The sequence below is a fragment of the Thermobia domestica genome, chromosome 12, assembly GCF_964235325.1.
Source record: "Thermobia domestica chromosome 12, izTheDome1.hap1.1, whole genome shotgun sequence".
NCBI lineage: Eukaryota > Metazoa > Arthropoda > Insecta > Zygentoma > Lepismatidae > Thermobia > Thermobia domestica.
Genome location: NC_137465.1, coordinates 105,742,693 through 105,763,045, shown reverse-complemented (window position 1 = coordinate 105,763,045; position 20,353 = coordinate 105,742,693). Strand labels below are relative to the sequence as shown.

General features: G+C 35.2%; 1 protein-coding gene across 6 annotated transcripts in view; it reads right to left on the bottom strand.

Annotated features, from left to right (window-relative positions):
- Positions 1–9,881: 9,881 nt before the first annotated feature.
- Positions 9,882–20,353, bottom strand: part of LOC145666574 (tubulin polyglutamylase TTLL13-like) — a 211,565-nt gene continuing 201,093 nt past the window's right edge. For 3 of the 6 annotated variants that reach the window (XM_081733932.1, XM_081733931.1, XM_081733934.1), the window contains one exon: positions 9,882–10,117. The gene's annotated coding sequence lies outside the window, so the exon portion shown is untranslated. The remainder of the gene's footprint in view (positions 10,118–20,353) is intronic. The other 3 variants (XM_081733930.1, XM_081733929.1, XM_081733928.1) reach the window with 1 other exon arrangement.

The following is a 20,353-nucleotide window of genomic DNA, read 5'->3' as shown; positions in this document are numbered from 1 at the left end:
TAAATTACAAGCAGAGTTATATTCTAACAGCAATTACTAAACGTAATTCTGCACATCAGTGTGCGTATAACTAAACCAACAGAAATTCAAATGAAGTACTTCAACATTTCTTAATTTCCAAGAATAACGGAGGTTAAACACACTATACACTATTCTAACATCCAAATTCACAAATTCAAAACTTGGGTATTTTTTTTTATCACTATCATTTCCATACTGTAATAATGAAGAGTTCTCACATCATAAGCTAGAAGAAATGCTCTGACAAATACAATACAACTCATAGAAAAGAGCAGTGACTAGCCTACAAGGAGCAAATGACATATTTTAACTAAACAGTTTTCAAGATACATCTCTATCTGCAACATGGGTAGCTAATAATGATTAATGTCTACGGCATAACAACACAATTAACTCTAAACGCCCGCCAATGATTTTAACAAAATGGCAGACTCTTACGTTCGGGGATCTGTTGATCCCCCTAATTATCACAGAGTCATGAGTTATACACCATTGGAAAGCTTATAGGCCACAAATTCCAATGAGGTAACATTCGTGCAATTCCCGCCGTATTTGTAGAAAAAGAACAGACATAAACAATCATTAAAAATATAAAAATATTGACTTTGCGGGGCCCTGGCAACCCTTGCAGTCACCCTACGCTGACAAAATGATGAATGTATATGCCACATACTTGTGACAATAATATAAGAAATGGTAGTCATTGCGTAATGAATTCGTTTTATGTAGGAAATATTTTCAAAAAAAAAAAAAAAAAAAATGCGCAGAAAACATCATTGAATTAGATATTCTCTCCCCTCCCCCACTATAGTACCACGTCCATATACAAATCATTTTTGCTGCACACATCATGTATACGAACAAGAATTATGCTTCTAGATCACTTCAGTGAAATATATCTTGTGTTATATGGGACCGTAACGAAAATAAATGTAAATTAACCAAATTTGACCCCCTCTTCCTCTATAAACAAGTACACATACAGGTTACTATCATGTAAGGGAGTACCACATTGCTTCACATACCAATTTTTATGGATGTACCACAAAGGAGGGAGGAATACCCGCCAAAACCTGATGAAAAAAAATTTGATGAAAAATTAAAAAACGAACTTCATCCTCCCTTTCCCAGCCGTACATACGTACCCCCCATATACATAAAATGCAACTGACGGAAAGCTTCATCCCTCAAAAATACTTTGGCACCAAATCATCTTTCTAGCTTAATTAGAGGCTGAGCTATTGATGTTTGTTAAAAATATATGTAATTTACGTCAAAAAACTTAAACTTCAAAAATTGGCTAACTTTGCCCCCTTCCTGCTCCCCCATATAAGCAAGAAGTACAAATACACGATATTACCATGTAGTGGCCTACTTCATTGCTTCACGTAACAATTTTTATGAATCAACCCCCCCAGAGGGGGAATGGGCCCCCAAAAAACTGTTGAAAAAAAAAAAAAACACGATATTTACCCTCCTCCCATATACATAAAATGCACACCAGCAAAGCTGCATCTTTCAGGAATAAATTGATACCAAAACCATCTTCCAGCCTTAATTTGAGGTTTAAGACTGAGTCATTCGGGTTTAAAGCCCTGACACAGCAGTTGCGTCAATGGGCGTTTAAAGATTAAGAATGCAGGCGACCAGTAGAACGTAACACAAAGAAAGTAAACTATATATTCTGTGAACGGAGATCGGGAAAATCCCGATTTCTTTCTCCAGAATTGAACATTTGGACGGATCGAGATTAGGGAAGTTCCCGAAATTTGATCCAGCGGTTGAATATACATGGCAAGCAATACCTAAGAGTGTAAAAATGTAATATATATACCTATTTAGATTATTGTTTTAAACAAAATAAACATTTTAAACATGTTTTTTTTTTTGTTTAAAACAAAGTACTTTGTTTTAAACGTTTAAAACGTTTTAAACAAAAAACGTTCTTTTTTTTAAAAAAACATGTTTTTTCAACCCTGTAAGTAACATATGATCTAACAAAAATGTTAAAATTGTAGGTAGTGAAAAAAAATCATGTTGACTGTTTTTATTTAAAAGTTTCTACTTGTTCAAAGATTATTTGAGTATAATATATTTGTATCGCGTTGAAAGTGAACGTAAATGAATAACTATAATACAACGTCTTTAACAATTAAAGGCATTTATAATTCTCTCTCTCTTTTACACACACTCCATCAACATATACAAATACAGAAAAAAAAAAAAAAACGAATCCCACAAGCTTATTACCAAGTTGAACTTGAAACTTCGTGACGTCATCGAGTTTGGCCAATCTGAGTTCTTCTTGAGTCATGTATTGGACGAAACTCTTGGGATCGGCGAAAATGCCAGCCGTGCTTACCGCATCACAATTCTCTCATCACTGGCTCCATCCAACTGCGCTTACCTCAGGTTATAGTTTTGTGTTGCTCCTCCATTCATGCCAGATAGGTCCTGCCCTAACTACTCATGCCATCGTAAGGCATTTTGAGCTTATTTTCTAGATGCGCCTCATATTTGATTGGTGCAAATGAAATGTCCTTTTTGACATTTGGCGGGAAAATTACCTCAGCAACACAACACAGGAATGGACTACGATCATGCGTCAAACGTCACAATCTCTGTAAACGTCCAGCAAACAGATTGCGTTATCCAGACAGTCAGAAGGCAGTGTGTTCTTGCAGATTCGTATGGAAGTGCACCATGGAGAACAGCAACTGGAAGTAATGTTTCTTTACAAATTCAAACAGAGATTCTGCACAATAAACACCAATAAACATTAACAGATTTGGGCTAACAGCGAATGAACACACCATTCATCATTGGTTTGTCAAATATAATTCCGATGACAGCATTGTAAATTGAGCCACCTTGCCATGAAGCAACATCATGTTCCGTTGAGCTTCTCAGGAACACCGGGAAAACAGACCTTTGAAAAAGTGTTCGTGTCATTGCAGACGAGTTGGGTATACGCCATGCCACTGTCATTCGGCAGCTCTATGCAATTGGTAAGATGAAAAAGTTGTACTCATGGGCGCCACGTAAGCTGCTACCGGCAAACAAGAATCTCCGACTGGAGGTATGCAAGGAATACTGGGGAACGATTCCTGCATCGGATTGTCACTTTAGGTAAAAAATGAACCTCTATGACAATCATAAATAGGACAATAATCTGGATCGTGATCAACGTTGAAAATGTATTTCTAAATCATCTTTTCACCAACAGAAAGTATTGTTGTTGGTATGGTGATTACTGCGGATCGTTACAGTGCTATGCTCTATGAAATGCACCACAAGCTTGTCCGCAAGTATCCACTAATGGTCAACAGACATAGTGTTCTTGTGCAAAAGACGGTGCAAGCTCGCCATGAGTTGCAGTATAGAACCTTTCTTCACCCAACGTATTCCCCGATATATTTCCCTCCAACTACCACTTCTTCCGGTATCTTGATCACTTCTTTTTATATTCTTAAAACCCTTCATCCATCTTACTTTTCTTCTGAAGATATTGGAACACACACATTTTCATTCTCTCTGTTAACCATAACTGGACTTAATTGCATCTAAACTTTTTCCTTCATAATACAGACTACACTTGTCACATATTTATTAAGAATAACACACACTGATACAATAAAGCGCCCTTTGATTCAAATACAGATTACTGGAACAATTTTACCAAGATTTTTTCATGTCAAATCTTAAATTGCAGAACATCGACTTTTAGATTTTTAAAATGTAGAATTTAACTTAGAATTTTCTACAAAATATTAACACCAAGGTCACTATTTTTACTTTTAGGTAATCACCTTTATACAAAATCTTAACAGCAAAAAACAAAGAAAGAGAAAAAAGCTATTACGTACAAACACAGATAATCTTGTAACCAGAAAATTAAGTTACGCAGGCCACACAAGTTACAGTCAACCTGCACAGGTCTATAGGACGCCTTAGCGTGTAGAACACGCTCCGGTCTCCCGTTGCTCTCTCAGTTCGCTTCGCTATGGCATCAAATGAAGGTGGCAATGCATTGACATTGATAGCTCTTACATTAGTCATTAAAAAACGGTGCAAGGATTGGTTATTAGAATTTTTTTTTTTTTTTACCAACTCATTGAATAAATTGTTTTGAACCTGAAGTTTTTAAAAATTATCTCCGAATGAATTACTATATCTAAAATTACTAGCTATGGTTGATCCTATAATCAAAAAAGAAGATCGGTTATGAGAAACAGATCTCCGCATAAAAGATTCTCAGTAATACCACTCAGAGCCACTAATTGAAACAAATTTATGGTATTTAAAATCAATAAACAAATTACTTAAATCTTACCTTTATTTTCTCCTCGAACATAATTTTCAACCACGTCAGCACACACTTGATGTAAAGTCACAAACACAACACAATTATAAATGTAAAAATATTAAAATTACTTGTAAGCAGTTTTTTTCACTCGAAAGAAACAAATCTTAATACACACGCAGTTCCGGCACTTTTGTTCCTTTCTTTTTTTCCACTCGTCATCTGATGAACTGTCGGTAAAGTCCGAGTCATTCTGGGTGTTTTCTTTTCTTCACTTTATCTTCCCAAAGGAGATCGTCTTCCGATCCATCAAGTGCGTTTGATATACCAGTTACCTTAAAACTTTTAACAATGAGATCACTGGACATGCTTTTCCACGCAGCAAGAATCCACGTTCAAACTTCAGAGATTGACGCCCTTCTTAGACGTCCAGTTGCCGTTGTACCCCCTCCACCAGAAGCCATCCAATCACGGTAGCTGCGCCTGAATGCAATCTTAAATGGCTTATTGACGTAAACATCAAGGGGCTGAAGAACTTGTCAGGAAAATTCGGACTCCTGGAATTACAGCAAGATCAGTTCTCGAAGTTTTAAGATGTTGCTTCACTGCCTCTCTGAGATACCCGTTGAAGCTGCCCAAAACAAGAAGATAACGTAGCCGTGATAGTGAGCCTGGTCGCTTACACCACACACACTGTAGCCAGTCCTGAATTAAAGCGTCATCCATCTACCCTTTTTCTTGAATTCGTGCCACAATTTCGGGTAGCAGTTTTTCTTTCGGCATGGTTTTTCTTTTGAAAAACACATACGGTGGAAGTTTTTTTCCATCTGTAGTTATGGCTAACATAACGGTAGCGCGTTGCTTTTCGGATCCACACGTGCAAATTGGTACAGACTTCGCCCCGCTCCCAATAATTTATTTTGTAATTATTGGGAGCATCAAAATAAGCGGGTGTCTGATAGGCATTTGCAATTTGCGAGGCTAAATATTGATTAGCGTTGCGCTTTGCGATTACAAAGCGTTGAAAGTCCATTAACTTGTTTCGTAGGGGAACGGACATAAAGGCAGAAAGTATAATTTGAATTCTCGGGTTTTAAACTATTTTGTTTCTTACTTGGTAAATGAAGATTTCAACATAAATTTTCGATTTATTCATTATGTTCCAAAATTCGAACTGCTAACAATATTTCAATTCTGAAAATTCTGATGTAAGAATTAAGAGAGTGCCACCAAGATTTCCGCCAGAAGTTTGGAATGCTCATGATGTAACTCTGTCTAACAATCTTTGCACAAATAACTTATGTGAGGGGTGGAATCGTATGTTTTTCCATTTGGTTGGATACAACCACCCAACGGTATGGAAACTCATACAAAGCCTACAGAAAGAAAATTCCACCATTCATTCTACCATTTCCTAGTCCGAAAGAGGACAATACCCCGTCAAGAAAACTAAAAAGTTTATGTTGATCTGCAGCATAGATTGAGGAACCTATGTGTGGATTATAACACAAAAGATCTCTTGAGGAATTCTTGTGGGGAACTGCTCACAACTTAAAATTAACGACAATGTAAGTTGCTAGTCATTCTTATGACTGCAAATTGTTTTTGTAATCTATTTTACGGTATATTTTATTATATAAAATTAACGATGGTGTGAATAAATAGCCATTCTTTTCTTAAGACTGCAGAATGTTTTTATAGCATATTCTAGGATATGTGTTATAGGATGTTTACGACACTGTAACTAACTAGTCATTCTTACGACTGCAGTGTGTTTATAGTCTATATTACGATATATCATATCTTAACTGTATATACAAATTTATGAGCTGACATAAATTATTGAGCACTTCCTTTAGGGCTACAATGATCAAATTTGGCATGATTGTAGGTCTCCGGAACTAATCCACAGAAAAATTGCCAAAATTGAATATTTTTAATTTTTAGGGAGTCTGAAGATGGGATGAAGAATTTCCCCATGTTATTTAAATGGGCCTTATTTTGGACATATAATCTCATGTTTTAGATCAGCGTTTCCCAACCGGTGTGAGTGGGCCGCTGGTGTGCTGCGAGGAAATCGAAACAAAATTATTAATAGCTAGCAAATTGCAAGTCATAAGGAGAAATGTATATTCGTATTTCACATAATCTACAGTTTCAAGTTTCATACCATGTTACTTTTCTGTACATTTTTAATGTTGAAAATTGAAAAAAGTATTTGTTATCATTGTTATGGCCATTATTACTTCTTTATTGTTGCAGACTATTTCGTAACTTGAAATTTTAAAATATTATTCAGTCCTTTCGACAAAGCAAACATGCATACAAATTACCTACATGTGTGTTTTAAAAGTACAAGAGATTTATTTGTTCGTTTGTTATTTAGTATTGCCTTCTTAGTAAAAGGTTGGATACAGTTTTTTTTTTAAAAAAAAAAAGTGTATTTGCAAAAACCTGTGTCCAATATTTAATTGCAATTGTTTTTTATTTTTAAATTAAAATAAAAAAATAAGCATAATGATTTACCACGGGGGTAAAACCAGTGATAGAGCTTGCTTCTCTGTGGGAGGGAGATCAGTAATCACAGAAAAAGTAAAACGGTATTTTATATTTACAAATAATATCTATGAGTGTGCCGCGAGAATTCAAGTTACACCCATACTATGTCGCAAGTTGAAAAAGGTTGGAAAACGCTGTTTTAGATACTTAGAATTGGAATATAAACTTGAAATTCAGTATGCTTGTACGTTTTCGTTGGCACTACCTCAGTAAATCAGTAAAAATAAAATATTTCAACTTTAGAGTGGTTTTATAGGGAACTAAGAAATCTTTCCCATGTTATTTATATGGAACACCTTTTACACCCTCAAATTATTGAGCATTTCCTGTAGGGTTACAATGATTAAATTTGGCATGATTGTAGCTTTCCGGGACAAACCCATAGGAAAATTGCCAAAAGTGAATATTTTAAAAAATTTAGGGGTCTAAAGGAGGATGAAGAGATTCTCATGTTATTTAAACGGACGTTTTCTTGGGATACAAAATCTTATCTATTAGATAATTGAAATAGGAAAAGAAACGATAGAATTATGGGTTTCAGAGATACGAGGCCATAGGCCGAGCAAAACAGTGTGTGGGGGCGAAGTCCCCGGATGGGCAGATTCAGGAAATACGAAGAGCAAGTTCACGAAATTCATTGTTGATGCAAAGGCCGATAGATAAGAAATGCAAAGCCGTAGGTCGAGCAGACCTGGGGGTCTAGTCCCCAGCTAGCCAAAGGCTAGTTTTGTTATATAAAATTAATGACGATGTAAGTAATTGGTCATTCTGACGACTGCAGAGTGTTCCTTATAATCTGTTCTACGATATCCGTTATTATTGAGAATTACGAAAGATGTACGTAATTAGTCATTCTTACAACTACAAGCTGTTTTTATAATTTAAAGAATATGTTATAGGAAATTAGAAAAAAAAAAAAACTTTGTCATTCCTGTAACTGTAAAGGAATTTTATAGGTCTGTACTATGATATGTATTAGTATTGAAGAATAAATAGTAACCATTCTTTCAGTTTTGTACTTATCTTGTTTGCTTTCAATCTATATTTTCTTGTAGTTAGAATTGTTATAAGACCAAGATATCAATTGGAAGATGGTTACAAAGAAATACATTTTAAAAAAGAGTTAAGAATTGTTAAGTTTCAAGTTGTTTGGATAACTGATATTTACGCTCTTTTACTCTCTGGGTTCAATTTAGCTGTATTTATATGCTTTGGACATTCGAGGCAGAAATGACTAAATCGAGAACCGTTACCTACTAACAAACACAATAGGTGAAACCTAAAAATACGAGCTCTAGAAGTTATAATTTTTGCCAAATTAACTTCCTGCCATTCTGTCCTTCTGCCATTTTGTCCTCCTGTCTTTATTTCCTGCCATTATGTCCTCCTGCCATTCTGTCCTAAATTCTGTTTCGTAATCGCTAGGCATTTTTTGACAAATTGTTGTACGCCGCCAAAAGGAAAACCCATTCCTCTTCGTCATTCTTCGCATCCAGCCTTCATTTGCCTTGAATTTCGAAGTAGGAATTTCTTCTTCTCGTGCTGCAGCAAGAGCTTTTATTTGGCACATTTCCCGCGTCACCGAATAGCCCTGTGCACGCATTTCACGAACATATGAAACCACTTTTTGCTCGATGTTCGGAAACTTGCACTTTCCACATGAAAAGCGCGTCTCTTTTTGTTTGTTGTCATCAGTTCGTCACGTTACTTGTACCAGTTGCGCACACATTTTTCATCCACCTTAAATTCTTTTGATACAAATCTTTTTCCGTTTTCTTGCGCAAATTCAACGACTTTTAATTTAAAAGCCGCTGTATAGTTGCCGTACTTTTCCACACCTTATTCTACGCACGCCACTTACTAGCAAGACAGTCGATCGCCACTGTTACAATGAATGAAAACAAAGCTTGAAACGCGATTCATTAGAGGAGGAAAGGAGGGGAAAGGAATGTCGTTGCAAAGCGAGCATTTCCTCGAAATCTAAGATGAAGGTACGCAAAAAAACCTGTTTCGACTGCACTTCGTTCTTATCTCCCGTCTGCTGACCGGATTTCTGGCGCCGACGTTATGACTCACGGACACCTGCACGAGCATGTAAAGGAAAGTTTCTCTTTTAAATAGAGTGTCTGGTACCAGAAGTACGAAAATGTGCTTTTTTCCTTTTTAAAGGAAAGAAAAAAAACAGGTTTTTATTATAGATATTATTATATCTCTTATACTAACGGTACTCAATTATTATTCTAGAAATTATTATTAGTTGGATTCAAAGGATTGACTCAAAATCCATAAAGAATATGTAACTAGTATATAAATTATTTTATTTAGCTTAAAATTATATTTTACACAAAATAAAATAATCCACAATTATTTGTATAATTTATTCTAAATTTTTAAATAGAGTGTCTGGTGCCAGAAGTACGAAAATTAGTACCGTAATACCACAAGACGTGACTTAGATTTTCAAGTTGTGATTTTTAGGGTGCGGACATTACGCGGATTTTTTTTTTTTTTTTTTTTTTTAATACCTCTGAAGTTGGAGTGCGGACATTACGTTACGCGAGCGTATATGGTATAGTGCCGGTGCTAAAAAAAGCAACGTTAAGGCCACAACGAATAATGAAATCCGAACGATATTTGTCATGCATTATCTCAGCATTAGCTAACTACACCAGATTTATCCATTCCTTCGAATGCAAATACTGAATAATACATAATTTGAAAATCCTCTTCTGGATATCTTTGTCATCGCTAGACCATAATCGTCAAAATCCTTCTACTTCTTATCTACAAAAATTTTATGGGATAGGGAGGTTTAGTCTAGGTTCACATCTGACAGATTGAAAATCACATGAAAATAAATTACAGTTTTACTCCTCCCCAATTTCATCATAATTACTAAACAAATAAATATTAAATTCTTTTTATAACTAATTCGATTTTGTAGGGTAGATTTGAAATGATACAAGAGTATTATTTCATAAAATATCTGTATACTAAAAATTTTATTTATGTCTACGTATTTACAATATAAAATATGAATGCATACATATATATACAACAAAGGAACTACATATAGACGAAACATCAAAATTGTCAATTTTTTAATTAAAAAATCTATAAAATTTGCCCCTTCACTCAGTCATCCAATTCTCATTTTTATAAATAAAATTCGATGTTAGTAATAAATCACTCACCATTAACAATAATGTTTCAAACGAAGCATGGAGTCAAAATCTGCGACAAGAAATAAAACAATGTTAAACATACACAATTGTAAATCTGTGACAAAAACATAGATGTTACTTATATAAATAAATTAAGAAAAAATGTGAACACTTAGAATAAAACAAATAAATAAACTGATAGAATGTAATACAGCCTTTGATGTTTCAAACACTCAAAGTCCTCTCGAAAATGGATTCGTAACCAATCCAAGAAGACATAGTGGCTTAGTGGAAGAGTGCTCATCGCTAGTGCGAACACTTTGTAGTTCGATCCAAGGACATTCGAGTTCGTAGTGAACAATATTATGTCGGTAAGTTTTCTTGAAATTCTCCAACCTCTTTTGCCCATAGAACATAACTGTGGGATGTTCAAGAGAGATTTCATTTAAAATGGTGTTCAATATGGTGTTAATACTTCATATAAATATGTAAGCAACTCTGATACAATTTCCTGGTTACATAAATCCACCAGACGGCCTTTCAGAATTTAAGTTCAAAAAATTAAGCATACCTCCATTCGAATTCCCACAGGTCTACGCACAGAGAAATTCATTTTCCCTACAGCATGTCGTACTAATATGCATAATGTTTAACAGGAGTAGACTATCTGGACACTGTCACCAAAAATATAAATGGCATGTAGAGAACATCATAAGAAATGACAACTAGGGGAGGATGCTGTACCTACGGCCGGTTGTACCTACGGCCAGTGCTCATTAAAAGTCGTGTGTTGTCGGGAAAGATGGGGAATTGGTCAGAGAAGATTCCTTTCCGAGCCCTTCAGTTCCATACATGCCCGTGTTCTGGGATCTTGGTCTGGTAAATAGGTATTTATTTGTTTATGTTTTCGGGAGGTCAAAGTAAAAAGATGTGGACACAAACTAATTTTTCTCTCCCCCTCAGTGCACGCAAAAGTAATAACAATTCCTTATAACTATTGGTTGATTCTATTGATTGATTCCCGATTTTTATTTCGATGAAGCCACGTTGGGTTTGTCGCCGACAACCGGTAAAGGAAAGACGGCGAAGTGATGTACCTACGGCCATTGAATCAGTTCTACCTACGGCCACGGCACTAAGGCCCGTGAACAAGTAGCAGATGACAATGAAGCAGGACCATCTTCGAGGAACACTGATGAACAGCATTTAGAACCAGCAATAGGCATAAATCAGCAGGAGCCTCATATCTCTGAAGCCACCATCATCCTGGAGGTCCATCAGCATCCTTCTTGATATCACCAGAAGTTTTGACGCCTTATCCCAAGGCCCCTCCCCGAAAAACGAATTGGAGGGAGGGACAGAAAGGCAATTCAAGGATTCCGACAAGCTCATAAGAGATTATGAAACGAGAAAAAGCCTATCAGGAAAAACAAGAAAAGCTTCCGAGAGAACTTCAAAAGGAGCACCACCAAAATTAGTAGATAAACAGATGACTAAACGGGCCTTGACAATTACGAGTTGATATCTTAAGAAACTGCCATAACCAAAAGTTGGATCCACTGCACATTAATCCCATCTTCTCTCATTTTCAGTTGGTTTCAGCGATTTCAACTTGAGTTAAAAATGAAAATTGCATTTTTCAGACAAATGTGTGCGATTTACGAGCATAACCCTTCATAACTTTTACTCAAAGATCTGTTTCCTTTACTACGTGTTTATATACAAAAATAAAAGGCTATTTGTGGCCTATTTTTGAATATTTTTTCCAATTTCAACCTGTTCGTAGGTTTTAGATAATAGGTGGCCGTAGGTACGCCGGGCTGTTGTACCTACGGCCAAAAGTCTTGGAAAAATAAAAATAAAAATATTATTTAACATTTTGAACTAGACACAAGTTTTGTGTATTCAAGAGACCCCAAACTATGTGCCAAAAGTTTATATTTGCGAAAAAATGCATTACGGAGAACAAAAACATTCAAATCCAAATTTTGGCCGTAGGTACAGCAGCCTCCATTACTAAGTTTTCCTATGACGGAAAAAAAGTCTTTCGTTACTATTTAGTAAATCTCTATTATAAATACATGCTGCACTTACTTCCCTTAACAGGTTTGTTAAGTCCAAACTCGAACTTCGACAACCAATAACCCCGGAAACAAGGGCCTCCACTTCACCAAATCTGACACGTTGCTAGACTTGAACAAACTTAATAAGCATATAAAATATCATGATCTGCAGGCCTTTAGCTCTCGAGCTATATGACAAAATTTGATGGCAAATGACTGGGGAACCAATGATCTACACATAATAATATTTTACATGCGCACTAAGTTCGTAAAGGTCTACCACCATTTTAAATTTGGTTACGATTAGTTGAATTTCATCTATCGTCTAATTTTTTTCAAGTCTAACACAAATTTGATGGAAAATAAGTCGGGAACCAAAGCTATGCACCTCATAATATTTCATGTGCGCAGTAATCTCGTCAATTCTACTACCATGCTAATTGTGGTAGAATTCAGATGAGTTCAAATCCAATTTTGATGGTCAATAAATCAGAAACCAAAGGTCTGCATACTATAATACTAAGCTTGCATGTCTACTAGGCTCGTAAGTGTCTACCATTATACCAACTCCAATCACGATCGCATAAGTGTAATCGATCGCGTTTTAGTGAATTTTCTTAATCTCACTGAGTCCAAACTGAAATTTGATGCACAATGATTCAAGATCTAAACGTCTAAATTCCGTATGTCATATGCTTACTAAATTATTTGGAGTTTATCACCGTGGCAACCTCGACCAAGATTTGTTGAATGAGTTGCATTGACAGCAAAAGATATATAATATCCTTTCATAAACTCCAAACCCAATTTTGATGGCCAAATTTGGGAGCCAAAGGTTTGTACACAACAATATGTTACATGTGTACTAATCATGTCAAGAACTACCGCCATTCCAATTGGTCAAGATCGGATGCGTTCCATTGATCCATTACAACATATAGAGTGTAATATCCTCCTAATTGATCTTCTTAGAAGAAAAAACCAAATGAAGGACGAAAAGAAGACATAAGTGAACAACTGGCAAAGTGGGTAAGTGATAGATGATCCATCCTGTAGACGGAGCAAGATCGCCAAGACAGAATTTTTTTTAGCAGTATCTTCGTGGCGCACTCAGTAAACTCACGTATCTCTATGCAGATGTTTAGCTTACCATAAGTTCAAGTCTAATTCACAAAATATTTTTTCTTTCTTTCTTTCTCTCTCTAAAAATCTGCGTTTTATTGACAGATGTGAGGTTCGAATTAGGAAAATTACAAAATAGGCAGTGGCTACATGAACGGTTGTCGGCCGTGAATTCGTAAGTCGGTAACTATTAATGATACTTAACAGCGTAATAAGCGATGAAAGCGTGCTCTATTGGAACTTTCAGCAAACAGCAAAACATGTTTGGATATTTCTGCATTTGATGTGAAAATTTGAATGGAAAAAACACGAAAATTTAACAATTTTGACAGTTTGTGACATTTGGATTTTAAAAAAATACAAACTTCAACTCCGATTCGATTTGGATAAATATTTGCTTCTTGAACTCGATTGTATGCTAGTAAACACGATGCAACGAAACAAATTAAAGAATTCTATTAAAATAAATATGGTTGTATTTACATTGGAACACGGAAAGTCAATCAACTTGCAAACCCCTATACAAAGGAAGTTAATATATTTTAAAAATAGAGAGGATCAATCTCAATTTGTCTTGTATGTTAAATATTGTTTAGATAATTTTACTTACTGTAGTTTTAATCATGTGAAAATTATTGCAAAAAATGTTGAGATGGTATACCGATAGCTAAAACTGTTCCGTCACTTATAGTAAAGTCATTTCATCTACACTTAGTTCAGGATAATTTAAATAATTGTACCTATGTGAAAGCATCTGAAAAGGAGTTCAATTCTAAACTCTGTTTTCGTGTTAGGTATCTTTATAATTTCAGATAGTTTAGATTAAACTATGAGTTAAGCATTTTTACCCATGGTATCATTAGAGAGAGAGGGCAAGAAAGAAAGAAAGAAAGAAAGAAAGAAAAAATATGATTACTGCATACCTAGTGTTGCCAGATTTTGTAAACGAAAAACCGGGACACCAATCTCAGACTGTAGGTAGGTCAGGGTTCTTACTCATTTGTTCACAATTAATTAATTACACTGTTCAACAACGAAAATGTAAATTGAACAAAATCAGCTAATTCTTATTGATTTTGTGATGCTGATCACGAATTTGAAAGTTATTTTCGAATATTAGCTCTACTTTTCGTTTTACAGGCATGTCTAATAATAACGCTTTAAAAATAAATATATTCGCTTCGTTTGGGGTAAAATGTTACACTGATCCGGTAACACTGGAGAAACTATATGAACGCTTGGTTTCATTGTGTTCCTTATCTCAGTAGTGTTCTGCTATTGTTAGAAAAGACAGGTTTAGTGCAGTTATCAGCGTTTTGGGTGTGACGTTTGTGTAGTGCAGGACATAAAAATACAACTACAAGTACGCAAAAATACTGGTATTTCGAATGTATATTTTTAAATAGTTGTCGGAACTACTTCAAGTGACATTTTGAGGATTTCAATAAACAAAAATGCCGCGAAATTGTGTAAACAGTGCGGATAGCTTCTGCTACGTGTGTGGGGAAGTCACATTTTCCTCACAAAAGCAGACTATAACACCACTAATAAGAAAAGCCTATCAATATTACTTTGGTTGTAAAATTGGAGACCAAGATAAATCTTGGGCACCCCACATTGTGTGTAACACTTGTGCCAGCAATCTAAGAAATTGGATTAATGGGATGGGGCGCTCAATGCCTTTTGCAGTGCCGATGATTTGGAGGGAGCCAAGCGACCACATCAGAGACTGTTATTTTTGTATGGTTCCTTCCGTCAAGAAGGGAATTTCCACGAAGAAGAAGCGGGCCTTGATCTATCCTAACATTCCTTCTGCAATGCGCCCTGTTCCACATGGAGAAAGACTACCTGTTCCTGACCCACCTAAAGAATACGATCTTTTTTCTGATGATGATCAAGAAGTTGAAGCTCCTGAATCAAGTACTTCGAAGGACCCTACGTTTGTTGTAGAAGAACCTCCATGTGAACCACATAGACTTACTCAAGAGGAACTAAGTGATCTAATCAGAGACTTGGACCTCTCGAAAAGCAAAGCCGAAATTTTAGCGTCACGCTTAAAGCAATGGAATTTATTGCAGGAAAAAGTAAATATTTCAGTGTATCGGAACAGGGAGAAGATGTTCACTTCATTTTTTACTATGGCAGACACACTTGTGGCATGTACAGATGTAAATGGTCTCATGAGGGCACTTAAAATTAATTACGAACCTACGGAGTGGAGGCTCTTTATAGATTCGTCCAAGGTGAGTTTAAAGGCAGTGCTTTTACATATTGGAAATGAACTTCCTTCAATTCCTGTAGGTTACGCAGTTCATATGAAGGAATCTTATGAAAACTTGAAACGTTTACTTCAAGCCATTAAATATTACGATTTTCAGTGGCTCATTTGTGGTGACCTTAAAATAATAGCACTGTTGCTAGGTATGCAGTTAGGGTATACGATGTATTGTTGCTTTATATGTGAATGGGACAGTAGAGATCGTGGATCTCATTACCACAAAAGTGATTGGAGTACCAGAGAAACTCTTCAGCCGGGAGTGAAAAATGTGCAGCATGAACCACTGGTAGATCGTAACCGAATTTTGCTTCCCCCTCTACATATTAAATTAGGTCTTATGAAAAGTTTTGTTAAGAGCATGAACCAAGAGGATGAGGCCTATAAGTACCTAAGAGGACAATTCCCTCGATTAAGTGATGCCAAAGTTAAAGAGGGTGTTTTCATAGGGCCACAGATTGGGCAACTATTCAAAGATCACAAGTTCGACGTAATTCTCCAAGGTGAGGAGAAAGCTGCGTGGGAAAGCTTGAAGAGTGTTTGTTCACAGTTCTTGGGAAGACACCGAGCAACAAATTACAAACAACTGGTAGCAAAGTTGTTATTGTGCTATGAAAATCTTGGTTGCAACATGTCTCTGAAACTCCACTTTCTTCATTCACATCTAGACTTCTTTCCCGAAGATTGTGGAGCAGTAAGTGACGAACATGGTGAGCGTTTCCATCAAGATATTGCAGCCATGGAGAAGAGATATGAGGGAAAGTGGAGTTCTAACATATTGGCCGACTACTGTTGGACTATTGCAAGTGATGCTTCAGATGTAACCTACAAAAGGCAAGCCAAGCGAAGACGCTCAAAATAAAATAAACATAATCCTGTACAAGGGATCACTTGAAACTTTAGTCTACATTGCAGTGTAGTTCTTGCACAAAAAGGTATTTGTACATATTTTTCATGTTTTGATCTTAATACTGATTTTTATTACGGAATTGTTAATGTTTAACTTGACCACGGTTACTTTATTTTCTGTATCGCTGTAAAACTGGTATTTGCGCAATTCTTGAAAAAGGAAGTACAAGGGTATAGAAAGCTATAAGTTAGGGTACTTCTTAACTCTCCAGCTTATCACATCACAGTGAAATAGATAAAAAAAAGAAGTGAAATGTAGGTTTTAACAAGGATTTTGCTTAAATGTTTTGTAAATATTAATACATTTGTATATATACAGCTATTGTTGTACAAGGGCGTTTTTTTTTTTTTTTTCACAACCTGAGCTAAGAAAATTCTTCTATTATCATTTCCTTTCATATTATGCTTAAATGAATGTAAAAATCGTAATTTCAAAGAATTTACATACTTTCGATCAAAATTTGTTGAACAGTGTTATGTCTTTTTCCGGTTACTACTCATATTTTTTCAGTTCATTCTATACACAGTTAAAACTAATGAAGCACCACAAAGGATGTATAAAGAATGTAAAAAGCTAATGTATGAAGAGCTGTCTGGCGTCTCTTATTCCGAATTTCCATTTGGTATGTTTTTAATAGATCCTAAATATTGGGCCAATTACGACACACACTCCCATTTATGACTTTTTTTGTGTGTGTGTCAACACCTGAGTCAGCAAGACCCCTAAAAGATATACAAATTTAGCACTTAGTAAGAAAAAATTTCAGAAGCTTTGTAGATTAATTAAATATTTTTTTCTAGATTATTGCAAAAAATTCATTCTAGCAAACCCAGTCCCTAACAATGATCCGAATTCCTCTGCAGCGTAGACTGAAGACATTCGTGGCAGAGATTAGTGTTATGAAAAAATTAAATTGAATACACTTTATTCACAGTTTATCTATGAAAACTTAAAATAAATTGTGTAAATATATCTAGTGCAAACAACATTACTCCCATAAGATGTTCTGTGAATTTAAACCGGATTTTTTTTTTTCGAACACCTTGTTTTCTCTGTCTTAATTCCAGGTTTTTCCTCAGGTGAAAGCTGGACAATTTTTTCTTTCTTTCTTTTTTTGCAAGTTATTTACAGAAGTCATGGTATAGAATTCATACAGAATTTGTAGGTTATTTATAGAATTATAGCACATACAATACAATTAACCCATTTGGGACCAAATTATTATTTTTTTGATTTCTTTCACTTTAAGAACTCAATTTAGTTTATTATTGCCTAAGTATCATGAAAATATAACATTTTGATTTTTCCTGCGCATCGGATGTGACTTACGCCCTGTCCTATAAATAGGACGCTGGTCTTTTCTGATATACAAGAAAGGCCATATTCGTAACTAATTGCATTCTATTGCTTGAGTGAAGCAATTCAAATTTTTACCGCTAAGTGCCTCAAAGCATTGAGTGATCACGGCCGGTCTATCGAAGCACGAAGTTTTCCTGATTTATATATATATATATATGCGTGTGTGTTTTGTATTGATGTTTATTACCCAAAATTATACAAAATAAGATATATGAAACATAACTAAACATAACGTACAAATACCAGTATTTAGAACACTAAACTGTTACGTTTGAAGTTCAGATAATTACTATTTTGTAATTTAGGTCTACCTGTGCTAGTTTGTTACACGTGTTTGGCTTTGATTCAAAGTTTATTTTTCTTTGCCTTCTTGGTATTTCACGAAACGCTTTGAAACACAATGTGACATTACACTTTTCAAAGTATGATAATGATATTCAAGTGCGTCTATTGGCATCTTTACGTCTTCCTTTCCATAATGAAGTAACCACTTCCAGCGAGGCGTACATCATTGAATACATTTGAAGAGGTGACCACCAAGTTTGATATATATGATAGATATACAGATATGTTGCGTGTAAATGTCAGAAGATCCATATTGAACTGAGTTGGTTTCGTAAACATGATTATGAGTTTACGATCATCATGTTAATAATTCGTGAAAATATCACCCGATACCACTTCTTGCATCTTATATCAATTCTAAGTTTTTGAAACAGTCGACACCTCCCATATGGTTATTGTAGGATAACATGAAGATGCTCAATTATAATATGTTCATCATGTAGTCGGCTCCACCTCATCGTTCAGGGAACAGGATGTATGTTGTCAGAATTTGTGCCAATTACAACACGTCAATTGTCATTCCATTTGGCAATGAGAACTTACCATCCCAGTCGAATCTGTATTCATATGAACTCCCTGCATATGTATTTACTCAACTCTTGAATCAGCCAATGGATACTGAGACACACGATTGCTTTGCAGAGTACCGGTTGCTCTGAATCCCAATTCACGAAGATGTATTAGCAGATCTCTACTTGCGAAAAAATTCTCAAAATATAGCAGATGACTATTCAGACCATTTACAATATCTAGCATACTGAAAATCACTCTGGAATCTTAAGAAAAATCGTCTTCTCTATCATGATATATATTGTCGCTAGCACTCTCCTTTATTTTCATATCCTTTCCATAGCAGAGATCAAATTCTCATAACAAGTTTTATTATCGTACAACAGGAAATGCTGATTGTTCTTTATATGTACATCATAACGAACTGTTTCCTTCACTATAGCTATATTGCACTGAGTCACTGTTGGAAATACAAAAGAATATCTCTGCAGATGATTTGTTTACAACATTTCTCTTTCAGTTCGCTGAAGTTTCTGTCAGTTTGTACACCAACTAGGGGAAGCTTTGTGTATGATGCATATTTTTTTTCAAATTTGAACATTATTATTCAGCACTTTTTTTTCTACCACTTATTTCTCTACTGTAGTTACAGTAAAGCTTAGATGCAAATTGCATTCAATTGAGAAAAGTAAAAAATGTAGTATTTAAGTATTGAACAATGAATGATAAGCGTAAGAACGCGAAAAATCAAGGGCATCAGTCTATCTATACATTTGCTTTTATTACCTGGTAGTATATTGCTTTGGACCAGCGTCCTATTTATATAACACTAATGTTTCAACATCTATAGCACCGAAAGTAATAACAAAACTAAAAGAACTTTTTTATAGTCTGATTGCCGCGTACCTATTGCTGCCTAATACATATAAATTAAATGCATTGTTTGTATTAAAAACAAAAAATAACGTTGCCCGAAACATACCCAAATAAAGTAACTTACACAAATAAATTTAAGCGTCCGTCTTTTACAGAGAGAAAGGAAAAAAAAGTATCAAAAAATTACAGTGCATTATGACAGGTCTCCAATTGCTCCCTGTAATTAGCAGAACACGAAAACCTTATTCTTCTTTGTTATAAAAAATAAAATATCAAGTGTCCTATAAATAGGACACTGGTCCCAAATGGGTTAAATCTAATAACTAAAAACCAAAACAGCTGATACAAAAGAGGTACCGATATATGAATTGCGAATATCACATATGCATACATCAATAAATACACATGCATAAAGGAAAAACTACATTTCAAATCATCCGTCTTGGTTGTTAAGCAATGCACGATGAATACAATATACTTCTACATGAGACGAAACAATGCTTATCTACGTTCTGGAAAGCAAACTTCGAAACCCGCCAGATGTAGGATCAGCATTAACAGAAACTAAAGGTCAAAGAACGTCAAAACAAACAGCAATACCAGTTCCACACCCAGAAATGTTTGCTGGGAGGGGTCCAAAGCATTTGAAGGGGTCAAATACGTCTATATAATATTGAACCTGTCTTATTCTGCACCCGAAAAGACAATAAGTAATTCTTATTTATTGTCAGCTATATATATATATATATATATATATATATATATATATATTTAGAAAAAATGATAGAACGATTATTTTTATGAGAGAAGAAAGAATACATGATGAGGCGTAAAATAAAATATTTT